Below are 7,662 nucleotides of genomic sequence, written 5' to 3'. Positions count from 1 at the left end.
ATCACTAGTCATAATTTGCAAACACATCATTGGATTTTGGACACGAGTGCCACTGCACACATTTCCTCCTCTCAAACTTTTTCAAACTTACACTAGCCTTGTTATTGTTAAAATGCCAAATTGTTCAAAGGTTGTTGCAACAATTAGTTGAACAATATTTTTTTCAGTAGATTTTATCTAACTGATGTACTATATGTTCCTTCATTTACATTCAACCTCATTTCTATTTCAAAGGCTACTAACTTAATGCTTTGTACTTTTTCTTTTAATGCAAAATGGTATAAGATTCAGGAACACCTTACCTTGCAGATGATTGGAGCTACTAGCTAGAGAGGGATAGTTTGTACATATTGAGGAATGACAAAGAAGTTAATGACATCAGAAGTCAGAACCAAGAATTGCATCACTGCATCAATTCAAACAATAATTTCAGTTGCATTAGGAATATTGGCACTATAGATTAGAACACTTAGCATTGGATAGGATGAATAATATGAAAAAGAAGTTCCCTTTCATTGTATGTTCTGCTGACATGGCATTTTTTCATGCAATTTTTTTTATAGTTACAGTACAAATATGCCAAATGCAAATTTTGAATTAAATACATATTAACATTTGGAGACCAGTTGGCACCCTTTCTATTACTAGCCATAAATATGTTTTGACAATTGTAGAAGATAAATGTAGATTTACTTGGCTGACCGTCGGAAGTGACTCTCCGCTGGTATCCATTTGACATGACGAATTTCTCACCAAATCCATCGCTAAATCCGACGCTAAATCTGACTGTAATTGTCACCGCTAAATCCGATGGTAAATCCGACGATTCTCAGTATTTTTCTTGTAGTGTTCCTCAGTCTTGTTGCTACACTTGAAGAGAGAGGACACCATCTCAAAATAGCTACCATTCATCTCTTGACCACTCTGCATCTCTGCTGCCTACTTTGCCTTGGCAGGTTCATGTGCTGTTGCTCGGTCTGTCACAACCCACAGAGACAACACCTCATCTCGCTTCTTCTCTATGTCGCATCTACGCTTGCAGTCCCATGGAAAAAGCGCCACTGTGAGTGGTGGTGGCTTGGCCACGATTGAGGGAACATGATAGAACAGAACACCTCTTCTCACCGTCGTCGTTGTGTCTTCCACCATGTCTACGCTGTCAACCCAGGACTTTGTGAGTATCTGCTCTCCCTTCACAGAGGCGCCGTCCTTGGTGCCACTACCTATGGTCAGATCTGCCTTTTCTTTGTCCTTGATGCCGACCAAGATCACCGCGTGCGAGTTCAAATGTGGTGGCTTTGGTGGTGGTCGCGTCACCAACGCCACCCTTGCCCGGTCAAGATTTGGGTTCTCCATCTTCTCATTTGCGATGATGTCATTGCTGGCCATGAGTCTCTCGATACCGTCTAGTGCCACCGCTGATACCATAATATAACACCCTTACTATCAAAATGTCATGCTTCCGGCTACGTCACTCTGATAGTAAGAAGTATTACGATGACTTCATATATTTAATAATAAAATAAGAGCCTTTGACTCGAAATCGTATCGCTATTTTTTTTTTGAAAATTTGAAAGCTTTTTTTCACTAATACAAACATGCATATACATATATACAAAACATACAACTCTTATCTCTCTTACAAGATTATAATAATAAAGGCGAGGGAAATCTATAAAATATGTATACAAATAGAAGTAGCGTATTTAGGAACTTAACAAAAACTCTGCAAGCTTCCTCGTTAGTCTTGAAAAGACAAGTATGTAGGGAGTGAGAACATCGTCTTCGCTGGTTCTCAGTAGAGGAACTTTAAGAATTGTTGTAAGAAAATAGTTTTTGGTTGCACAAACTAGAGATTGCATTCCAGCATCATGGTCAATCACTCCCAAATCTGAAGACTCTAAATGTAAATCTAGCTTTTTTGTGTTTGGATTTGTTAAATTGTTGTTGAATATTAGAGTTTTTGATTCTGTTATTGCTTGAATTTTTAAATTTGTTGTGATTTTGTGTTCGGTTATGTTCTGAATCTGAGAAGTCTGCTGTGCTTGAAATTCTAGATCTAGTTGCTCTGCAATAAACCAAGCTTTCAACATAGATTTAAGATTTTAACTAAACACTTCTCTTTGAATTTAAGCTTTTAATCCAATAATGAAACATGAAAACAATAACTCAGAATCTGTGATATTAATGCTCTGTGCACAAGCCAACAATTCATCGTAATGTTCTAAAACTGTATTAGATTGTTTCCTAATCAAGTCCAGCAAGCCACCATAAAAATTGAAAATAGTGGTCAATGAAAGCACCATGGTAAGGTGGAGAATTTAGAATAAGAAAAAAATTAATCAATTATAGAGAAATTAAAAAAAAAAAAAAGCAAGAAGGAGCGTATAATTCCATTGATGAAATTATAAAGAAGGAAAGATACAAATTATTCAATTCATGGTTTTTTTATTCTATCACTATTACTCTATTTGTAGTAAATTCTACTCCTAATAAAATTTTTCTAATTGGACTATAGACCCATTTTTACTCCTTCCAGTTTGTTATTGTAGTTTTTGAGATGTGATGTAGTATAATTATATTCAAGCTAATAAATTGTAGCTTAGATGGCAGTTAACCCCCTTCCTTAGGGCTACACACGGATCGGATCAGATCCAATATTCGTACTTTTTGTACTTGGATCTGATATATACATTTGCAGATAGGATCGGATCGGATTTGATATATATCCGTAAAAATAAAAATATTTTTAATTTTAAAAAAATCAACAAAATTAAAAAAAATAGAAATTGAACCCTAAATCCCTAATTTGGCATCAATGTTTACACTACAATATATCAATTATAGGCACCACAACAGTAACAAAGATATACATTTCAAAAATTAAACGCATTCTTTTTAATAATAGAAATAGAAACAATGAATCAAAAGTAAAATAAACATAATTAGATCTAGAAACAACAAGCAAAAATAGATCTGTATTTCAAAAATCAAATATCAACAAAATAAAAAAAATAGAATTGGAATCCTGATTGAGCAGAAGCATATCTGCATTTTAGAAGCATAAATAAAATGAAGAAAGGATGCAAGCGACGAAAGAGTAGAGATGAGCGGACGAGTAGTAGTGATAAGCAAGGAGCAGTGATGAGCAGTGACAACGAACAAAGACGACGACGACTGCACCGATGGAGGAGACAACCACCGCGCCGAAGGAGGAGACGACAACGCGACAATGGAGATGGAGAAGTAGACGTAGTCTCAGTGGTCTGAGCTGACGACGGAGGAGACGCGATGATGAACGACGCCTTGGTGATGGAGATGAACGACAACGATGGATGATGTGAACGGCGAGTCTGGGACAGTGAATGGGACTGGGTCTGGGTGAGAGAGGAGAGGGAGATCTTACCAGAGTGCGGATCGGATGTGAATAAATACTGCGGATATGCGAGTATAATCCTTTTCATGTGGAGATGCAATCCTACCCTTCTTGGCACAGAAATATTAGGTTTGAGTCTCTCCTAATATATGCATCAAAATATATATATTAAAAATTATATTAAAATAATATATAAATTGTGGTATGTATTTTCAATTTGATTAAATTAATTTATGAATTGTGGTATGAATTTCCAATGTTAATTGTGGATGTATTCTGTAGTTTATGATGCTAATTTTTTAGATTTTAATTATTTTAAAATTTTCTTATATATACTAAATATATAAATTTTCATTTTAGGTTGAAATTGAAAGAATGTATAATAAACATATAAATTTTAATTTTTGTTGATAGATTAATTTGACTTATTTTAACTCTTGTTTTAATGACAACAATTAAATAGATTTTTTTAATAATAAAAATTGTTAAAATAAGATTTTAGAACAAGATAGAAGCCAATTTTTTAAAAAAATTATGTGATTGTTTACATTGAAAAAGAAATTATAACGTTCAATCAGATATGATAATTGATGAGTTCTATTCTATAAAAGATCTTTATTTAGTATAAAATATCAAATTTAAGATATATTATCCTACATACATCTTATTATATTACTTATACTCATATATATTTTCATAAATTTATATTTTTTATAAAAAAATTAATTTTAATTTAAATAATCATCTAATTAGATTTATATGTTAAAATAAGTAAATAAAAATTAATTATTTTTGTTAGTTGATATGATAATATATGTTACGGCCTGACCCAAACCACTAGCGGGCCGGCCCGACCCGAGCACCACCCGACCCGAACGGTCAGGAGCGAGACGCCCAGTCGTCGATCCGGACACACGTCCCTGACAGCTACGCTACAGCTGTGTGAAGGAAGCATCAAGGAAGGTGGGTATGTCCTTGATGGGCCCACCTCTGACACGGTATATATGGGGAAGGTCTTGCCCTTCTCTCGAGGTACGTTACATACCACTTACCCTTTTTTGCCTGCATATATCACTGATTAGAGCGTCGGAGTGTCCTTGCAGGTGACACCCCTCCTCACGCAAAGTGCTCGGGACATCGTCTCCTCCCAACCCGGTGACGTACGACCAGGCGAGATCTCCCCCTCTCCATCCAGGATACCTACCCGAACCGTCCGGTACCCGACTACCGAACAATATATAATTACTCATTTGTATAAAATTCGTTTATTTTAATAGTATATAAAAATTATTTTTTTTACAGATTATTGTATTATAATAAATTTATATATAAACAAATGTTTTGATTTTAATTTGTCATATATATTAATGATGAGTTCTTCCGTGTGCCTAAAGATTGCAGTTCCGAATTTGCCGAAATGCTCAAATATCCACTAGAATATAGACAAGTGTTATCATGTGGGTCCAATAAAAATGAAAGCTTTTAAACGGAGTTAATTATCTCTTGAAGAATTGGACAAATGACTTTTGTAAAAGTATGAGACATTACTGTGTTAGCCTACTGAAAATCTGAAATACTTTAATTTTTATTTAACTAGTGTTCTCATTACTTTAAAAAAAATATAGATAATAAATTAACTATTTTTATTAATCTGGCAATACATACAATATTAAATCTATTGCTTTTAATATGTCAGATTAAATTTTAATAATTAATAATTATTTATATATACACATTATATTTTATCATTTTAATTAATAATAATATATAAGTTTATATATATAGTGTAACACCGTAGTTTTTCACATAATTATTTTAAAAATCTTGTGATAATTTATCTATTATTATTTGTGATTGAATTTTAACACTAAAACTGTAAGACATATAAAACCCGGCTAACATATACGAATCTGATAACACAGCAGATTCTTGTGTGTAGTATATATAGTACAAAGTCTACAATTTTATAAATTTACTCAGAAATAGCGCCTAATAACTGATAGTATTTAGACCTACTAAAAATTTGGTCGTTACATAATTATAATATTCATATTTGTTAATAAGGTGTAATTTTTTTTATTTTTATCATATCTAAATTATAATATTTTTGTTTATTTTATTGAATGAATAATAAATCTAATTAAATTTTTTATAATAACTAGATAGAAGACATAAACTATATATATATATATATATATATATATATATATATATATATATATATATATATATATATATATATATATATATATATAATTGATAATTTTGTATATAAGTTATAATTTATTTATATAAAATTATAGATAATATTATATCATTTGAGCTAATTATATTTATACTATACAAAAAAGTAAATATTAGTGATTGAGTAATATAATTTTTATTTAAATAACAAAATATAAATTTATTAATTTGTGTATTTAGTCTTATTTTTATAGTTAGACACTACAAAAATTAGATTTGTAAAATTTTTTGTAGTTATATTAACAAAAATATGAAAATGAAAGGAAATTTATGGTTCATTACAGCCATAAAAAATGAAAATAAAATGTATTACTTTTGCAGACTAGGACAATGAGATTAATGTACAAATTGATCATATTTTTGTATTCTTATTTAAATTAATAAATAGAAAATTTTGATTAAATAAAAAAACCTTGAGTACCAATATAATTTTTTTTATATTATTAATATATTATGGTTAAATTTTTATTGTCTCCTGCTCATATTACTTTTATTAATCATTATACGTTAATTGAGTAACTTAAAATTAAAATTTAATTATAAAATTACTAAATTATTATTATTGTTTATTTTTAATTAACAAGAGAATACACCTAAAAAAGTTAGAATAATTATTTTAAGAGTAAAAAATACCAATTATATCAGTATTTAATAATTAATTATTTATTAAAATATATTATGTAAAAACTAAATATAAAAATGCTTAATATATTATATTCAAATGAAAAACAATAATTTTAGTAATCAGAAGCCTTTTCTATAAACAAAAAAAAAAATTTATATTTGTTTTGTAGTCTGAATTTACATAATAGTTAAACAAAATTTTAAATATTAACAAAGAATATATAACAATCTTAAAAAATACCACACCATTCAATCAATTCACATTCGTTGACGGTAATAATTAAACTCCATTCAAAAGTACTGTATATTTCGACAATTTCGATATCAAATTCTTAAGCGAAGAACTCACCTATATTAATTTAGTTCTCCTCTTCATGAAATCTTTAATCTTGACTGTAGGGGTGGGTATCCATCTTCTAGATTCCAAGTTTCGCGATAAATCATAAATGACCCTTTGGAATGGATAAAGCGATAATAAAGACCGTCAACCTTTTTAGCTGCCAATTTTCTCGGTTGCTTCTTCCTTTTCTTAATTAAACAGTCCCTTTTGCCCTTTTGAAAATGAAAGCTATGCAATTGACGTATTTTTTAATTTCTCTTCCTTATTAGTTTCCAGCTTGGAAAATAGTCTTCCACGTAATAATGACATGGAGACCTTGGTAATAGTTATCCTTTCTCGTCTCCTGCCCCAGAAAATTTGATGGAATTTGTTCTTTTTTAACAAAAACAAATTATAACACGACAAAATAAAGGGATAATTTCTTGAAACAGAAATATTATGAATCTAACTATTTGTTTTTTTTTAATATTAAAATATAATAGAGTGATATTACCCCACAAAAAATATTGAAGATTTACGTATAAAAAGTTTTATATAATGATTCATTTGTCAAAGTCATACATTTAGATTCTTAATTATGTTTTAGTAATAAATTTAAAGATAATTATTTTTTAATATGACAATATAAAATTAGATATCTAAGTAAAATTTATTTATGCTAACCGTACATAAAATTAAATTTATAAAAATATTTGTTAAATTAAATAAAATTTCAATTTTTTTCACTTAATTATTATATATATAGGATATTTATTATTTTAATTGTTATAAAGATATTTAGATCAAGTATAAAGTGAGAACTTTCTGTACGTATTCATATAAAAGCTACAACTTTTTAATATAAAAGTTTGTATTCAATAATAATTGTGATTAGATATATTTTATTGTTGTAAAAAATAATAAGGCTATCATTATTGGATGCATGTCTATATCTTTCCATCTTTTTCGTTAACATTATTTTCTTAAAATTCTATCATTGTTTCCTTAGAATCAATTGCTGTCGAAATCCTTTTGGTTGAAAGCTCAAATGCATTTTGCTTATACGATTGGTTTAACTCTTACTTGATGATTAGTGACT

The 7,662-nt window shown here is 29.5% G+C and overlaps 1 long non-coding RNA gene across 1 annotated transcript; it reads right to left on the bottom strand.

The window, feature by feature from the left end:
• Nucleotides 1-2,821: 2,821 nt before the first annotated feature.
• On the bottom strand, nt 2,822-6,789 carry LOC140177882 (uncharacterized). Its single transcript, XR_011869448.1, has 2 exons — nt 6,594-6,789; nt 2,822-3,518 (listed from the first exon to the last, which is right to left on the bottom strand). It is a non-coding gene; the product is annotated as an uncharacterized lncRNA (long non-coding RNA).
• Between the last annotated feature and the right edge of the window lie 873 nt (nt 6,790-7,662).

This window comes from Arachis hypogaea, chromosome 13 (assembly GCF_003086295.3).
Source record: "Arachis hypogaea cultivar Tifrunner chromosome 13, arahy.Tifrunner.gnm2.J5K5, whole genome shotgun sequence".
In the NCBI taxonomy this organism is placed as follows: domain Eukaryota; kingdom Viridiplantae; phylum Streptophyta; class Magnoliopsida; order Fabales; family Fabaceae; genus Arachis; species Arachis hypogaea.
This window is presented reverse-complemented; position numbering and strand designations above follow the sequence as displayed.